Source organism: Sinocyclocheilus grahami, unplaced genomic scaffold (assembly GCF_001515645.1).
Source record: "Sinocyclocheilus grahami isolate Dianchi unplaced genomic scaffold, SAMN03320097.WGS_v1.1 scaffold1085.1, whole genome shotgun sequence".
NCBI classification, from domain to species: Eukaryota; Metazoa; Chordata; class Actinopteri; order Cypriniformes; family Cyprinidae; genus Sinocyclocheilus; species Sinocyclocheilus grahami.
In genome coordinates, this window is record NW_015506264.1 from 219,328 (window position 1) to 238,636 (window position 19,309).

Sequence of the window (19,309 nt, forward strand, 5' to 3'; positions counted from 1 at the left end):
CACACACACACTCTCACACACTCACACTCTCACACACACACACACACTCACACACACACTCACACACACTCACTAACTCTCACACACACACACTCTCACACACACACACTCTCACACACACACACACACACACACACACTCTCGGCAGGATTCACCTCGTCTCAGACTCATTATCTCTCCGCTTTCATTGCATCGCATGATATGAAGGTGTTTGTTTGCGTGTTGTACATGAAGTTTCTGCAGACGCAGCTTGATTCGATCCTCCAGAGCGACGGCTCAGAATCACACGTCTAAAACTGGATCGCTGAATTTACACCTTACTTCAGGTGTTTTTGAGACAGCAGTGCAAAGGCTCATGTTTAACTGCAAACATCTGATGATGATGATGATGATGATGATGATGATAAAGAACAGACTCACACAGATCCAGTAATGTTAATTTGACACAAAACCAGACTGAAACAATAAAACACAGCTTTACAAAACAAACCCGTTAAAAGAGATTCAGATTCAAATGCCAAATCAATCACATCTCTGACGTTCACCTAAAGTCAAGCTACTCATGGTAGTAAAATAATGTAAATTAATTTATTAATAATTAATTTATTGTAGTTTACAAACAAATGCCAAAGACTTACAGCAGTGTTTTATTCTGCATGACATGAGCTTGATCATCTGAACCTCATAAACTACAGCAGATCCAGCGTTTAATCTGAGAAAAACTCACTCAACAGCCTTCTAACTGCAATTGATGTTTTTAATACTAGATTTTTGTTTTATTGCAAAACATTACTATATATATATACACACACACACACACACACACACACACACACCTATGGGATGCATTTATTCATTCATTTATTGATTGTGCATCTGGATGTTTATAGACCGTTCATAGGAACATTTCAGAAAATGTTGTACATTCACATTTATCATTTTTTTTTAAATAGTAGGAATTTTAAAAATGAGATTTTTAGACATGAAGAAAGTCATGTAAATGAATAAAATCTTAAAAAGTTATAGAAGTATTTTTAATGAATATAAATTGTGAATAAAAAACACAAACAACTAGAGAGGTCCGTTAAATTCATTGATAATAAAAATTGTAAAAGCTGAAGAACAGTTTCACCTTCTGGAATTATTGAATTTCATTTAAATTATTTATAATCTATCTATTTTACTATATTGCCACCCCTATTTTCAGTAACTAAATCAGTTTGAAAAGAGCAGATTTGTTATTACAGCAGAAATAAAGTCAGAAAAGATGCGTAACCTGCAGGTTTGTGCTGAAATGCTGTGAATCTCTAGTGAGTCAGTAGTGATTCCTGCGGGATGTGTGTTTCTAATCACTCTGTGATTCTACGTGTGTGTGTGTGTGTGTGTGTGTGTCTGTCTGTGTGTGTGAGCGTGTGTGTGTGTGTGTGTGTGTATCTGGTATTTATCACGTTATGGGGACCAAATGTCCCCACAAGGATAGTAATACCAGTAAATTTTTACACAATTGATTTTTACACAATTTTTTAGGTCCTCATGAGGAAGCAAGCTTATGCATTACACAGAATATAGTTTTTTGAAAATCTAAAAATGCAGAAAGTCTCCTGTGAGGGGTAGGTTTAGGGGTAGGGTTGGTGTAGGGCAATAGAATATACGGTCTGTACAGTATAAAAACCATTACGACTATGGTGAGTCCTCATAAAACATGGAAACACAACGTGTGTGTGTGTGTGTGTTTCCGCAGGGCTCCGTTCGCCGTCGGTCAGACACGCTCGTGTCTCTCTGGAGCGGCTCAGGCTCAGGCTCCTGGATCCCCAGGCTCCGCCGGTCCCTCCAGTCCGGTCCTGCTGGCGTCTGTGTCCCGCTCCAGCACGCCACTCAGCAGCCCGTCGTCTCCACAACTGCATCTGAAGAACTGCCTGCGCATATGCAGCCAGCAGACGGTCAATCAGGCGCGCTCCGCCATGCAGCTGGGTGAGATACTGTGTGCGGTAACACACGTCGGCCTTGTCCAAATACGCATACTTGCACTCTTGGCCAGTAGAGAGCGCATGCACGCAACAGGTAGTAAGTGCGCAGAACTGTCCCAGGTATATAAAAAAAGTTTCAATGCATATTAATAGCGGCTCCCTGATGCCTGCATTTTAATTACCCAACGATATAACTGCGAGAGACGGTATTGAAATATATATTTTCCCTGTGTTTCCTTCCTGCTGTGTGAGCTACTGAAATGAGCCGTGCTGTTAAACAGCCAATCAGAGCAGAGCTCAACATTGAGCGGCACTGTTAAACAGCCAATCAGAGCAGAGCTTAACATTATTATTCATGAGCCTTCCAAATAAGGTAAAAACAGACCATTTCATTCTAGGGACAAATCCTAGGGTTGTAAATGGACATGTAAAACCACTTCTGGAGATGTTTTGCCCTTACCTAAGCCACATACCTTCTATGTAGATATCAGAGAACAATTTAAAATATTGTATCAATGCATTCTATGGCACCTTTAAATGAACACAGTGACACGCTTCACTCTGAAACACAAGTGCATATATTAATTCAATTTGATAATTGCAATAAGCCATTGCGCAGTTTTGATGTTATTCTGATTTAATCATGCAGCCCTAGTTTGGAATGACTATCAAAAGTTAATGTTTTTGACAGGAATTCATCAGTTTATTCATCAATGACGGCACATACATTTTAGGCTTGCTGCGATAGTACGTCACTTGCCCACCGCCCCCACCGTCGTTTTCATTTTTTATAATAATACAAAATTAAAAATCATTTGGTTCAGTTAGAGAACAGACACTACAATTAAAAACTGAACGCGGCTGCTCAATGCAGCTACGGGGCGTTGTTAGGCATGATGCGAAGCTGTTATAAATCTACTGTAAACCACGGCTTCACGGGGATTACTGCTTTTATAAAACACGGTTATTCCATACACGTAGTAAGGTTTCACAAAATAAAACAGAGCAAATAAAGTGTAATGATATTAATAAACACAGTACTCTTCCACCAAACAATGTAGCTCCTCAGAAACAGTTGTGGTTGCTACAAAGTGGTTGCCGAGCAACACACAGAAGTAAACAAAGGTGTGTGTTACTTTGTAGCGTCATTTACAACAGCTTCGAACGCGGCTCAGCCAATCAGAGCCAAGCACCGGAACTCTCCGCTTTATAAATGTTATTTCATATCAGGCCTATAGCATGGTGTATTATTATTCGTTTTGTTAAATAAATTAAACATTCTATGTTTATTATAAGTGAGTTTGTCATTGTACTGTTTTGTTGTTGGCCATTCAATCAATCTACGGCGAAATGCCGCTAATTTGAAAGTGAAAGTAAAATGCGCACATGCATTTACAAGCTATTTAAAAGCGACGTGAGGGAAAGAGGGAAAACTCTAACACTGTGTCCTGACTACACGCGACAAGATCCCAGCGATGCGATAGAATCACTCAAATATCACAGCCAATCAGCCAATCAGATGGGCGGAGTCTCTCTTGAAGCGCACTGCACTCGTAACGAAATGGATACGTTTATAATCTAATTCATAAATATTAACTATTTTAACATCATTAAATGTACATACTGAGTGACTGATACCATCTTTGTCGTGGAATACGCTTGTTGGTTCGCATTGTCTTTGCACTTTTAAACGTATATCTTTGTTTTCATTTATTTTCAGGATCTGAGGTAAACTATCTGTTGTTGTTTTGAGTACGGCTATAAAAGCCACGCAATATGACATTAAAACTCACATTTAACTTTGAATAAAGCACATAATCAGTACCTGAGACTATCACTGTCATGTAGTTTGTATGTTGTTGTTCTAGCCGCAACGTCGTGGAAATAGAAACCGTTTCAAAAATAGAAATTCCGCGTGTCGCCCTCGCAACATCCTAACAAACCATACACCAATGGAGAGCTTAATTATTCAGCTTTCAGCTGATGCATACATCTCAATTTAAAAAAAATTGACCCTTATGACTGGTTTTGTGCTCCAGGGTCACATATTCATTAAATGTGATAATTGCAATAAGCCTTTGATGTTATTCTGATTAATCATGCAGCCCTAGTTTGGAACGACTATGAAAAGTTAATGTTTCTGACAGGAATTCATCAGCTTGTGTTTGTGTGTGAATGCTGTATTACTGTTGTCAGTCCACAGTCCTCCGGCGAGCAGCAGCAGTCCGTCTCGTTCCCCGGCGCGGCCCCTGTCTCATGCCGCCTCCACTCGGCCCCTGAGGCCCCTGACCTCCGCCACCATCACTCCTCCCAACGCCAGCGCGGCGCATCTGAACGGAGCGGAGCCGCAGCCGTCCTCACCTGCACACACACACGCAGACGCAGGTCTGAACAAACTCGAGGACAAGAAGCTGGAGAAGGTCAGTGCTGCTCACCAATCCAACTGAGACTAGTGCAAACATGACAAAACCAGTCATAAGCATCCATTTTTTTAAATTGAATGAATAAATAATATTTCCATTGATGTATGGTTTGTTAGGATCGGACAATATTTGAAAATCTGGAATCTGAGGGTGCAAAAAAATCTAAATATTGAGAAAATCATCTTTAAAGTTGTCCAAATGAAGTTCTTAGCAATGCATATTACTAATCAAACATTAAGTTTTGATATATTTACGGTAGGAGATTTACTAAATATCTTCATGGAACATGATCTTTACTTAATATCCTAATGATTTTTGGCATAAAAGAGAAATGTATAATTGTGACCCATACAATGTATTGTTGGCTATTGCTACAAATATCCCCCAGCGACTCAACACTGCTTTTGTGCTGCAGGGACACATTTGCTCACGTCTGATGTATGCGACGCGCTCTTGTGTTCAAATTCATGTGTGAACTTCTCTTCAGTTCCTTTCTGTTGTGAACGTCTCAATACACATCTGAATGCAAGAGAGCGTCTGGTGTTCACATCACACTGTGAAATAAGGTGAATATTAATCAGGTCATTCAGACACTGCTGGGTGACCCATCAGGCGAGTCATGAGCCTTCATGCTCTCACATACAATTAACTCGCATTTAACAGCACCATCCTTTCTCTCTTATTTCACTTCATCTTGTTGATCAAGACACACAAAAACGCTCACACACACACACACAGGATTCAAAGGTCAGGTGCTGTGCTGGAACGGCTCTGTTCTTCATTAGATACTCTGCTTTCACACGTTCAGATGCTTTAATAGAGCGAGTGAGGGATGCAGGTGGAGGAGGAAGATTGAACTGAAGAACAGAGAGTCTGTAGAGTTGTAATTAAACCAGAGGGAGAGCTGGACTTCACATTGAGCCAATGAAAGGAAAGGTCAGGCGTGCCATAGGGCCGTGGGTCTCCGAGCACTCGAGGGAGGGACGGGACACAGCGCCACCGGTCTAGTGAAGCTCAACCAAGAACCGGACACTCATGTCCAGATGCAAACTTCAGCTGCTTCTGTAAAAGACAACGGCTGCAACTGAGGGTCACACTCACAGTCCCTCCGTTTTCATTGCTTTAGCACTAAACTCTTTATGGCTGGTGTCCTAGTAAACACACACACAGCTGTCTCGGGTCGAGCGTGTCATCAGCATGTGTATGAGAGCACCAGAGATGCTGAGATTCACGGTAGGTGTGTCCCAGTTTGCGTACTTATGCACTATTCTTTGACGTTTTGTAGTATAAATAGTGTGAGTAGTGTGCTCACAATAAAAATTCCATAATGAAAAAATGCACTTTAAATTCTCGGATGATGCACTTAAATAACTGAAAAAAATGAAGTGTGGAATGTTGAACCCTTCATGCGCTCATCTGTCGCAGCTTTAATTACGTAGTGAAGGGAGAGAGGCTATCAGACTCTGATAATGAATGACAAAATAACCTTATATAATTCATACACTACACGGTTGTGCTTAAGTACACCGTGCAAAAGCACATAATGTATAAGTGCGTCATTTGGGACGCAGCTAGTGTCTGATCTGAATTGAACTGGTCGATCAGGATCAGGATCGGTCACAGATTGGCCTGATACTGCTGTTCCTACATCTACAGACTGTTGGGTCATTCCTTGTCAAATAAACCAAATTTCAGAAATTTCCCCGGCTCAAATTTTTGATTTTGCTAATATTTTTGATTTTGCTAATATTTTTTCTGAAGAAAGATTAACATGTATAGTGATGATAGCCCAAATATTAAATGTCACGGATGAATATTTACTGAGAAATCCACTGTTCTGTAGAGGGGGGTCAAAATGGCAGTTTTCACCTGAGACTCCGAGCCAAGTTACAGGAGGATAAAAAGGACTTCAGAAAGATGGCAGCATCATAATGATATTTTTACACAGAGATTGTTAGGTCTGTTAGTAAAATCTGTTGACTTTAGCAATCATTGTTGCATTTTGTGCCAATGGTGACCGTTCAAAAGTGGGGAAACAGCACTTTTCAAGTTTTTTTCTACAAAGTTTGCATGCCTGTAACTCAAGAAGAATTAAAGATATCTTAATGCCCTTTTAGATATTGGGTCTTAACAAACTTTCCTTTTGGCATCTTCATTTGTAAGGGCCTGTATGGTTCGGTTACTTCTGTCAAAGCAACTGCATTCCAAAGTTTGCGTGTCTATAACTTAAGAGGTATTAAAGATATTGCAATATGATTTTAGATTCTAGTTCTTAATAAACTTTTCTTTTGGAATCTTCCTTTTCAAGGCCCTACATCGTTCAGTCACAGAGATATGGGGACCTCAATGAGGCTCCAGAATGTTGAATATGACCTATTTTCAGTGGTTAAAAAGCAAATGTTGGTCACTTTGTATACATCTGATACCTATTGTATTTAATGCAGAATGTCTGAAGAATAAGTAATGTTGAAACTAGGAAAGCATCTGGTTTCCCTCCATCAAAACAATATGCACAGAACATACCTGTCGGAGTGCTAAAATGCACTGTAATTGTCAAGTTGAGGGACATTACCTTTTTCTCAGTAGTCTATTCATAAGATTCTATATTTGAATAATTTTCAGGGATATTTGGAAGAAGGGATTTTTTTCATTTTAACAGCTTCTGAAGCTACCAAGAATTCAAACACACAATATTGTGACACGTCTGAATCAAATCCTACACCTCATAGGGAAAAGTGGCTGCTTTTACCACACATTGCATTCACATCAATAAACCAGGATTTGCCTAACCTGGATTAATTATTAGAATTTATTTTTCCTTTTTATTGTTATATAATGTAAGCATAGTCATAGTGCTAAAGGGCATATTTGGCATAATCACTGATAACAACTCAAACATGTAAGGTCTCTCACACTTGAAACAATTAACACTGGGTAAATCTAAGTGCACGTTAGAATGCATCTAAATCAAGATGCAATCTTAGTTTCAACATTAGTTATTCTTCAGAGACATTCTGCTTGAAATACACTAAGTATCGCTGTATACAAAGTGACCAACATTTGCTTTTAAGTGCTGAAATGTAATACTCAACAATCTGAAAATGGAGCCTCATTGAGGTCCCCATATCTTTGGGAATGAACAAAGTAGGGCCTTGAAAATTAAGATTCCAAAAGAAAAGTTTATTAAGAACTAGAATCTAAAATCATATTGTGATATCTTATATTTCTTCAATATTTCTTGAGTTATAGGCACGCAAACTTTGGAAAAAGAATATTTATGGCACTCAGACAGGTATGTTCAATGCAGTTGTTTTGAAGGAAACGAGGTACATCTTTCAGAGGTACAGTTTCAACATTATTTGTTCTTCAGACACTCCTCTTTAAAGTCGTTTTCATTTTTTATAATAATACAAAATTAAAAATCATTTGGTTCAGTTAGAGAACAGACATTACAATTAAAAACTGAACGCGGCTGCTCAATGCAGCTACGGGGCGTTGTTAGGCATGATGCAAAGCTGTTATAAATCTACTGTAAACCACGGCTTCACGGGGATTACTGCTTTTATAAAACACGGTTATTCCATACACGTAGTAAGGTTTCACAAAATAAAACGGAGCAAATAAAGTGTAATGATATTAATAAACACAGTATTCTTCCACCAAACAATGTAGCTCCTCAGAAACAGTTGTGGTTGCTACAAAGTGGTTGCCGAGCAACACACAAACGTAAACAAAGGTGTGTGTTACTTTGTAGCGTCATTTACAACAGCTTCGGCTCAGCCAATCAGAATCAAGCACCGGAACTCTCCGCTTTATAAATGTTATTTCATATCAGGCCTATAGCATGGTGTATTATTATTCGTTTTGTTAAATAAATTAAACATTCTATGTTTATTATAAGTGAGTTTGTCATTGTACTGTTTTGTTGTTGGCCATTCAATCAATCTACGGCGAAATGCCGCTAATTTGAAAGTGAAAGTAAAATGCGCACATGCATTTACAAGCTATTTAAAAGCGACGTGAGGGAAAGAGGGAAAACTCTAACACTGTGTCCTGACTACACGCGACAAGATCCCAGCGATGCGATAGAATCACTCAAATATCACAGCCAATCAGAAGCGTGTGTGGGCGGAGTCTCTCTTGAAGCGCACTGCACTCGTAACGAAATGGATACGTTTATAATCTAATTCATAAATATTAACTATTTTAACATCATTAAATGTACATACTGAGTGACTGATACCATCTTTGTCGTGGAATACGCTTGTTGGTTCGCATTGTCTTTGCACTTTTAAACGTATATCTTTGTTTTCATTTATTTTCAGGATCTGAGGTAAACTATCTGTTGTTGTTTTGAGTACGGCTATAAAAGCCACGCAATATGACATTAAAACTCACATTTAACTTTGAATAAAGCACATAATCAGTACCTGAGACTATCACTGTCATGTAGTTTGTATGTTGTTGTTCTAGCCGCAACGTCGTGGAAATAGAAACCGTTTCAAAAATAGAAATTCCGCGTGTCGCCCTCGCAACATCCTAACAAACCATACACCAATGGAGAGCTTAATTATTCAGCTTTCAGCTGATGCATACATCTCAATTTAAAAAAAATTGACCCTTATGACTGGTTTTGTGCTCCAGGGTCACATATTCATTAAATGTGATAATTGCAATAAGCCTTTGATGTTATTCTGATTAATCATGCAGCCCTAGTTTGGAACGACTATGAAAAGTTAATGTTTCTGACAGGAATTCATCAGCTTGTGTTTGTGTGTGAATGCTGTATTACTGTTGTCAGTCCACAGTCCTCCGGCGAGCAGCAGCAGTCCGTCTCGTTCCCCGGCGCGGCCCCTGTCTCATGCCGCCTCCACTCGGCCCCTGAGGCCCCTGACCTCCGCCACCATCACTCCTCCCAACGCCAGCGCGGCGCATCTGAACGGAGCGGAGCCGCAGCCGTCCTCACCTGCACACACACACGCAGACGCAGGTCTGAACAAACTCGAGGACAAGAAGCTGGAGAAGGTCAGTGCTGCTCACCAATCCAACTGAGACTAGTGCAAACATGACAAAACCAGTCATAAGCATCCATTTTTTTAAATTGAATGAATAAATAATATTTCCATTGATGTATGGTTTGTTAGGATCGGACAATATTTGAAAATCTGGAATCTGAGGGTGCAAAAAAATCTAAATATTGAGAAAATCATCTTTAAAGTTGTCCAAATGAAGTTCTTAGCAATGCATATTACTAATCAAACATTAAGTTTTGATATATTTACGGTAGGACATTTACTAAATATCTTCATGGAACATGATCTTTACTTAATATCCTGGCTTGCATGATCTTTATATGATCTTTACTTTACTTAAAATCTTTACTTATTATAATAAAAGAGAAATGTATAATTGTGACCCATACATTGTATTGTTGGCTATTGCTACAAATATACCTGTGCTGCTTATGACTGGTAACACGGGTATATTAGATGAAAAACTGAAATAAATGGGAACTTTTAACAAGTGCTGGGGCTCACGCATTACAAGTAATGCGAGTTATGTAATCAGATTACTTTAAGTAACTAGTAAAGTAACACATTGCTTGTTAATTTAGAAGGAAATATCGTAGTTACTTTGTTTCCATGTGTTGAGTGACAGCTCTGGTGTTGCCGTGGTGAGTGTTGTGTGTGAACATGATCTTACTGTAGTTCTAGACTCAATATCACCATGTTTTTACTCATCTCACTGCACACAAACACATTCAGTGCTCCTCTATGGCAAGTTCAAGCAATACAATTACTAACTGGGAATACATTTGATTAAATAATGAGACCTAAATAGTAACATTAAAACAGAACAGAAACAGAATTTGGGGAAAAATAAAACAAATTTAATGGGGCCCTAAAATTTTAATTTTTGTTAAATCTAATATATTGTTGATAAATTGTGTAATTCTTGTGATTTCAGTTATTTAGACATGCCTTTTGATTGCTAAAACTTAATTTAACCATTAAGCAGAGTCCAGAAAAATTAAAATAGAAAAAAATGCAATCTACAAAAAATTCAATGGGAAAAAAAAATTGGGGGAAAATTAAGTAAAATTTGGGAAAAAAGTAAACGGATTTCATAAGGCCCTAAAAATGCAATTCTTGTTCAACTTACAATAAATTGTATAATTTTATTTTATTTTAATAAATTAGCATACTTTTTTATTACTAAGGGGGAAAAATTGAATTAGAAAAAAAAAACGAAACCTAGAAAAATAAAATAGAAAAAAAATTAAAACAAATTTCATGGGTCCCTAATAATTGTAAACCTAATATTGTTAAAACCTAATTGTTGTTAAATTAAGTTTTGTGATTTCGATTAATTAGACGTGCCTTTAAATAAATTGGCATGCTTTTTGATTACTAAAAGAACAAAAATGAAATTAAAAGGAAATTTTAATTGGAAAAAAAAAAGAATTTGGGGAAAAAATAAAAAAGTGTATGAAATTAGAACAGATTTTTATGGTGTTATGGTTAACACGGTACTTTGTTTTGTACAAATAAAGAATTTGTATTGTGACAAAAGTAACAAAAATGTTCATTAATTCATATTATTAAATGTATTATTATGAAAATGTGAAATTTGCTGAAGCTGATGTAGATGAGGTGAGCAAATCAGCTGAAAATCAATGAATATGTTTCTATCAGATGAATCGTCTCAGAGTTGTGATGTTAAAGCCTGTATGGGCTGCGTGTGATGAACATGAGCGTTAATTATGGGCTGCTAATGAGCCCCCAGTCTAAAATAAGAGACACACGTCATGTGATCTCACGTCTCAACACTATTACTGATCTGTTTGATGCGGCAGAATGAAATATGAACATATCTCTTGAGCTTATTTCAGTTGATTTTGAGACACTGCTGTACTATACTGCTGTTTCTATAGGGCTCTATTAAACCCTTGTTTTCTGGATTCCAATTAAATAATTTAATTTTAATAATCAAAAAGCATCCAATCAATTGAATTCATAAAACTTTAACAAATTTTTACAAAAATAGGGGCCCTATGAAATCCATTTTATTTTTTCCAAATTTCATTTTTCCATTTACATTTTTCTAGATTCTGAATTTCATTACGTTTTAATGATCAACAGAACATGTCTAATTAAATGAATCCATAAAAATGTTATAATTTAACAATTCATTAATATTGTTGCAGTAATAGAGCCCTATAAAATCATTTTTATTTTTTCCTAAATTCAGTTTTTGCGTTCAAATTTTAATGATTTCTTTAAATTTTAAAAATCAAAAGACGTCGAATTAATTGCATTCATAAAACTTTAAACATTTTCAAATGTATTTATTTATTATTATTATTTATTCTTTTAAAAAAATAATAGGGCCATATGAAATCCATTGTATTTTTCCCCAAATTTAGTTTTTTCCCCCCAAATTATGTTTTAATAATTTACTTAAATTCGGAAAAAAATCAAAAAGCATGTCTAATCAATGGAATTCATAAAATACTAATAATTTAATAATTCATTACAGTTTTTACAATAATAGGTCACTGTGAAATTGCTTTTTAGTGTTTTAAGTTTTCTGGATTCTATTTATTTTTGTTTTGTTTTTATTCCATTTTATTGATTTGATTAAATTGTATTAATCGAAAATCATGTCTAATCAATTGTACTCATAAATCTAAAAAAATGTATCTTTAAAAATAATTTTAACTGTTAAAATAGGGCCATTTGAAATGTTTTATTTTATTTTTTAATTGTGTTGTCTGTTTTAATATCAAAAGCATGGATAATCAAATGAAGACATAAATCATTAACAGTTTAATTAAACTTTTAAAATGTAGTGAAATGTACATTTAAAAAAATTACTTTTATTTTTTGGCAAACAGAGTGCTGATAACTAAACCTATTGGATCTACTGTCCAATAGGAATATATTTCTGTCATAATTTGTTCAAGTTAAGCTGAACTTTTATTTTGGCGTGTTTGGTTTATTCCTCCAACGGTGTTTTTCTGACTGGATTCTGTGTCGTGCTGAAATCTTAGAGCTCTCTTCCTGTGTGTTTTCTCCCAGAAAGAGAAGAGGAGCAGCGGTCTCCTCAAGCTTCTCTCCGGAGCCGCAGCCAAGAAGAAGTCTCGCTCTCCTCCGTCCGTGTCTCCGACCCACGAGCCGTCCGCTCACGGCCGAGCCGGATCCTGCCCCATCGAGAGCGAGATGCAGGGTGCGATGGGAATGGAGCCGCTGCACAGAAAGACCGGATCTCTGGAACTCAACTTCTCCGTGTCTCCGCCGGCGCGACAGCCCTGCTCCTCCTCGCCGCTCGCTGTTCGGCCCGAGCCCAAGCCTCTGTCACGAGAGAGGTAACATCCAAATGCACATTTCAGTGCATGCATTTAAAGGCTCATGCAACCCTAAAACACATTTTTTGAGATGTTAACAGGTTGCACATCAGTGAAAACAACAACAGCACTCATTATGTCTATTATTATAATAAGTGTCCCTGCAGCACAAAAGCAGTGTTGAGTCGCTGGGGGATATTTGTAGCAATAGCCAACAATACATTGTATGGGTCACAATTATACATTTCTCTTTTATGCCAAAAATCATTAGGATATTAAGTAACCTTTACTGTCACTTTTCATCAGTTTAATGCATCCCTGATTAATAGTAATGATGCTGAAAATACAGATTTGATCACAGAAATAAATGACAGTTTATCAGATATTCACGTAGAAAACAGATGTTTTAAATTGTAATAATATTTCACAATTTTTACAGTATTTTTAATCAAATTAATGCAACCTCAGAGAGCAGAAGAGACTTCTGTAAAATCTTTTTTCAGTTTTTGTTTTGGTTTGAAAGCTAGATGAATGCCTCTTGAGACGCTCGTTCAGCCCCGTGTGAATGTTGCTCCTGTTATTAACCACATTGAGTGCAGTTTTCGGTCTCTTTCCGTCAGGTACCGCGTGGTTGTGCCGTACCCGCCGCAGAGCGAAGCAGAGATCGAGCTGAAGGAGGGAGACGTCGTGTTTGTGCACAAGAAACGAGAAGACGGCTGGTTCAAAGGGACTCTTCAGCGCACCGGCCGAACGGGCCTGTTCCCCAGCAGCTTCGTGGAGAGCTTCTAGAAGATCCAAACCAGCATCTCTACTGCCATCGTCCTCTCAGATCCGGCTCATCTCCATCAGATCCTGACAGACGCTCGGTATCAGATCTGAATGATGACCACACAACGAGGATGTTATTTATAGCTTACGACAAGATGTGAATGTAGGGAGGGATGAATCTCGCAGAGCCTCACAACCAAGAGTGGCATATTTCACACCAAAACCGAGAGAAAAATAATTAAATACGTAAAAATAACAAACGTGCATAAAGCAATTAAAGCCTATTTTTAGGACCATTAAGATTTTTATTATTTTCCCAATAGATGCTCATTACTATAGTGCAAAAAAAAATCATGACATATTATTTAAATGGTAAAATATTAATACAGCATGCTAGTATTAGTATAGTAGTGCTTTTATGCTCATTCAAATATATATAAAAAATGCATTACAGGAAATACACCAATGAGAGTTTAGGGTTAAATGTGTGTAATTGTGAAAATATGAACTATTCCAAACGTTTGGCCAGCAGCATATTTAATTTTTCTTTCTTCTAGTTTTGGAATGAAATATGATGTTTTGCTGAGATTCACTCACACTGCCTGTGGTTTATAATGAAAGTTCGTTTACAGTGAAAGCACAAACTCGTTTTATTTGATTGGCTTCTGTCTTTCCTAGAGCATCATGGGATGTGCATGCTGGTTCACTGACACTGTTTGTCTCTTGTTTACCGAGCGTCGCTGTGTTGCGCTCCAGATACACTCCAGTTTGATCAACTATTTTCACTTTGATTCATGAATTTTCCATGTGCTCAGAAACAGACTTTACACGAGCACACAAACACGTTCCGGCTCTGTCGAACAGAATTAAAGCAGATGTGTTATTATTCTGATAGCTATAGACATCAAACCGTTTAACGATAACTCTCTCAGAACTGTTGCTCTTTTGTGATCTAAAAAGAGAAAACTGATCGTAGAAGACGACATTTCACACCAGGGTTGCTAACATTAACTATATCTAAAATATTAAACACATTTTTGTTAGATTGGGCATGAAATGTATATGAGTGATATGGCTTCTCAAACAAAGAAAAGTTTCATTTGGTCTTTCAGGAACTGATTGGATCGTTGTCGAATTTTACAAAAATGAGTGATGTGCACAGAAAAATAAGTTATAATAAACACTGCAATGCTCCAAAAATAAATAAATAAAAAATGATCGAATTTGATTTCATGCCATGGCGACTTTAATTGAAATAAAGTTTAAAATAAAGTAAAATATAAATATTACAAATGTTGCATTGGCAGTTAACTGAAATTAACTAAAACTACTAACTGAAAAAAAATAAAATAAAACTGAAAAAAAAAATTTAACTTAAAAAAAATGTATATATATAACATGCATATAACTAAAAATGAAAACTGAAATACAAAAAAAATGAAAGCCAATTCAAAACATAAATAATAGTAAAATTATTAGTAAATAATAGTAGAATTATGAGTTAATCCCTGGTGTAAGTGAAATGCATTCTGACACTTTTCAAAGTGAATACGAGCGTTTGGTTCTGTACTTGTGTAGAGTTTGTTTCAGGAGCATCATGTGTTAGAAGCGTGTCTGGATACCGCTGAGTTCAGATGAAGCAGCACATCTCTATTTCTACAGACGAACGAATGCACGGCACGCCAGCATCACAAACTCACGACTTCAGTCAGAGCACACGTTTAATTGCATCGGTTAAATGATAGGAGCTGCTCTTTTGTGTGGTTGTTGTTCAGCCGACAAAACATTAAAATGCCATTTTGAAAGGAATTCTACAGAAAACAGGAAGCGATGAAGACTGATGGATCTGGGCTTGTGTTCACAAAACATCTTCAGGCTAAAAGCAGCTCATAACTCGTCGATTTAGGAGAAAATCTTAAAAATAACAGCCGTGCCTAAATTCAGGACTCCTACATTTTTGCTCTAAGAGTGTTTCACAAAGCGCTAAAACGATCTCCTAAATCAGTGAAAGGTTAGGAGCAGTGAAGAGGAGTCCTAAGTGTCTGAGACCAAGCCACAAACTATCCTGAAACAGCTGTTTCCAGCAATCTGCCTCGGAACAGAAACATTTATTTGCACACAGATGTTCTCCCATGCATCTTTTTTGGTTTTGGAGGCTATCCCAACTCCAGATTGTCCTTTGATTATATGCTTGTCTTCATGAACCAGTTGCTGTTGGTTTTCTTTTACGTTTGCATGAATTACTATCAGCTATGATTATTCTACTCTCTTAATTAAAAGGCTGTTTATATGCATATCCGCTAATTGTTCACGAGAAGCACACGTGTAAGAGACTGACAATTAGCTGGACATATGCTTGACACTTAGCCTGCATTTTTAAACCTTTATTTGAATGTGGCAACATAATATCGCGCTCTACAGTAAATCTCTGACAGAGACTATCAGCCAATCACTGTGTGCATAGTTAATGAGCTCGATGACATCATCCATGCGCTCAGCCCCGCCCCCTTACTCTGAGCTTAAGACTTCTCTCTGTTCCTCAGTACAAGTTTGTCTCAGCAGCTTTGTGAACAGGTTTTAAGAGGAAACTCTTAGCTAAAAACTTTTACTGCTGTTTAGGAGAACTCTTAGAGGTAAGATCAAATGTTTTGTGAATACGGGCCCTGATGCTAAGACGGCCTCTTTTACAACTACTTCAAACTTTCCGAGGCTTTCTCTGCAACATCAAAATTTGTCTGGGTTATTTTATATTTTTTAATAAATCTAAGTGACAATGTTCATTGGTGTCAAGTTAAATATGCCGTCTCTCCTGACGCAGGTCCGCTGGCGTGTTCTTGCGTGTGAAATCAGTCCAGATTACGGGCCGCTAAAACTGGGCGTGTTCTGTTTGCACCGTTTTTAATTGTTAGTTTATGTGCAAATGCTCCAGACTGATGCCGTTGCATTGCATTTTGCCGTTAGACACCATTCACAAATATAAACGTTTAAACGTACAGCTGTTTTTAACACACGGACGCTAAACTATGAAAGCCTGCTTCCGCCACTGAATAAAAAATAAAAAGTAGGTAATTGTGACTTTTTATCTCACAATTCTGACTTTTTCCTCGCAATTGTGAGTTCAAATATCGCTATTTTGATTTGTTTCCTCCCCTGAAATTTGGAAATTTTTCTCGCAATTACAAGTTTACATCTCGCAGTTCTGGCTTTTTTTTCTCACAATTCAGACATTTCTCGCAATTCTGACGTTTTCTCACAATCGTGAGTTCATATCTCGCTATTTAGATTTTTTCTCGCAATTATGACATTTTTCTCGCAATTGCAAGTTTACATCTCGCAGTTCTGGCTTTTTTTTTTTCTTGCAATTCTGATTTTTATCAGAATTGTATACATTTCACAAGTATACATCTCACAATTTTGACTTTTTTTCGCAATTATGACATTTTTCGCGCATTTGTTCTTGTAATTGTGAATATGCTTTTCGCAATTCTGACTTTTTCTCGCAATCGTGAGTTCATATCTCGCTATTTAGATTTTTCTCGCAATTATGACATTTTTCTCGCAATTGCAAGTTTACATCTCGCAGTTCTGGCTTTTTTCTCACAATTATGACATTTCTCGCAATTCTGACTTTTTCTCGCAATCATGAGTTCATATCTCGCTATTTTTATTTTTTCTCGCAATTCTGACTTTTTCTCGCAATCGTGAGTTCATATCTCGCTATTTTTTTTTCTTTTTCTCACAATTCTGATTGTTTTCTTACAATTCAGACTTTTTTTCTTGCAATTCTGATTTTTTTCTCATAATTACGAGTATACATCTCACAATTTTCTTTCTCGCAATTATTAAATTTTTCTCGCAATTGTGATTTTTTCTCGTAATTGCGAATATGCTTTTCGCAATTCTGACATTTTTCTCGCAATTGCAAGTTTACATCTCGCAGTTCTGGCTTTTTTCTCACAATTCTGACGTTTTCTCGCAATTGTGATTTTTTTCTCGCAATCGTGAGTTCATATCTCGCTATTTAGATTTTTTTTCTCGCAATTCTGAAATTTTTCTTGGAATTTTCTCGCAATTGCAAGTTCACATCTTACAATTCTTACTTTTTTCTCACAATTCTTACTTTTTTCTTGCAATTGTGAGTTCACGTTGCTATTCTGATTTTTTTCCTCCCCTGAAATTCTGACCCTTTTTTCTCGCAATTCTGGCTTTTTTTCTTTCTTGCAAGTCTGACTTTATAACTCGCAATTGTGAGTTTATATCTTGCAATTGCGAGAAAAAAGTCACAATTACCTTTTTTATTTTTTATTCAGTGGCAGAAACAGACTTCCGTGGTAAACGGCATTCCACTGCAGGCTTGTACTCAGACTGAAGCACAAAAGAAGCATCTGAAGGTCAGAGAGACACATTTCTGGACCCGTGGAGGTTACGGATGATGAAAAGCATCACATGGATTGAGCCATGAGCACACGGATTGTTTCCGCATTATTCAGCGTTGAAGTCAATGTTTTTGGACGCTGGATCTTCATAAGCACAAGATGGTTCATCCAAACGTTCCCACCAGTGACTCCTGGCTTCGTTTCTGTTTCTTTGGATGGATTCCTACAGTGTTTTTAATCTCATGGTCTGTATGTCGTGCTCTTTTATCAAATCATTATGGATTTGATCATGGTGCCATTTTTTCTCACTTGGAGTTTCGGCACAAGTGCCGTTTTGCTCGCCAAAAGACAAGCACACGTTGGTCTCCATGTTGGAGATGAGATGATGGACAGTCACGGTTCCTGCTTCTGAAAAGAGGAATAATTCACCTTCAGATGATCATTCTGTCATTATTTACTCTCGTCATGGTGTTATTTTCACAGGCGAACACAAAAAGGAGAATTCCTGAAGTGCAAATCTTGTTTTTGTGCTAGAAATAACATCTTAAATAATGGCAGAATGATTCACGTTAACGTTTCCTTTAGAGCGTGTGTTTCAGAATGAACTGATCGTACGTTGGACTTTCACACGACTGCATCGAACGAAGAAGCTCTATATGATGACATTTATATGCTATTGGTGCTAGAGTGGAGATGTTGGGGAATATTTCCTCAAGCACTTGTTCTCTGGTATTTGACATTGTTTTCATTTACACATTGTCTTATATTGAATATGATGATAATGTGGTTTGTTTTGTTTGTTTGTCAAGTACATTTTAGCAATAAATGCCTTTGATTCAAAACCACGATTCGTGGAGTTATTCATATACAGTGTTGAGGGGGAAACGCATTACAAGTTACGTAATCAGATTACTTTTTTCAAGTAACTAGTAAAGTACTGTACAGATTTTCTTCAGCCTGATCCTTATTCATTTTCTTATTCAAGCTTTTTACAGTTGCCAAAAATCGAACTTTTTTTGACCCCCCCCACCTGGGGTTGACAAACGCGCCGGCGCGTTTTGTGGCTTTTTTTCTGATAACCCCTAAAGGAACTTAAAGTACTCCATCATTTTTTATCGTACAGATAAGAGCAATACATCATTCGAATCTGTAAAGGATTTACATTTATTTGTATACACTCATAATAACAACAAAACTTTGTGCTTTTGTAAAATAAAGAAAACAAACAGGGTGCGCTCTTTGCCATCTCGGTCTCCGTGATCTTCATTTAGAAATGAGTCACAAAAATGAACTGAAACTCGACACACAGACATGAGAGATATATCTATAGAAAGCTTGGCATGTCTACTTTTAAACGATGTAAGTCGTGTCGAAAAACAAATATTCTGTGATAAAGTAATCCGTATGAAACCAACACGATGTACAGTT

The 19,309-nt window shown here is 37.1% G+C and overlaps 1 pseudogene; it reads left to right on the forward strand.

The window, feature by feature from the left end:
• Positions 1–18,539, forward strand: part of LOC107566577 (SH3 domain-containing RING finger protein 3-like) — a 147,396-nt pseudogene extending 128,857 nt beyond the window's left edge.
• The last annotated feature ends 770 nt before the right edge of the window (positions 18,540–19,309 follow it).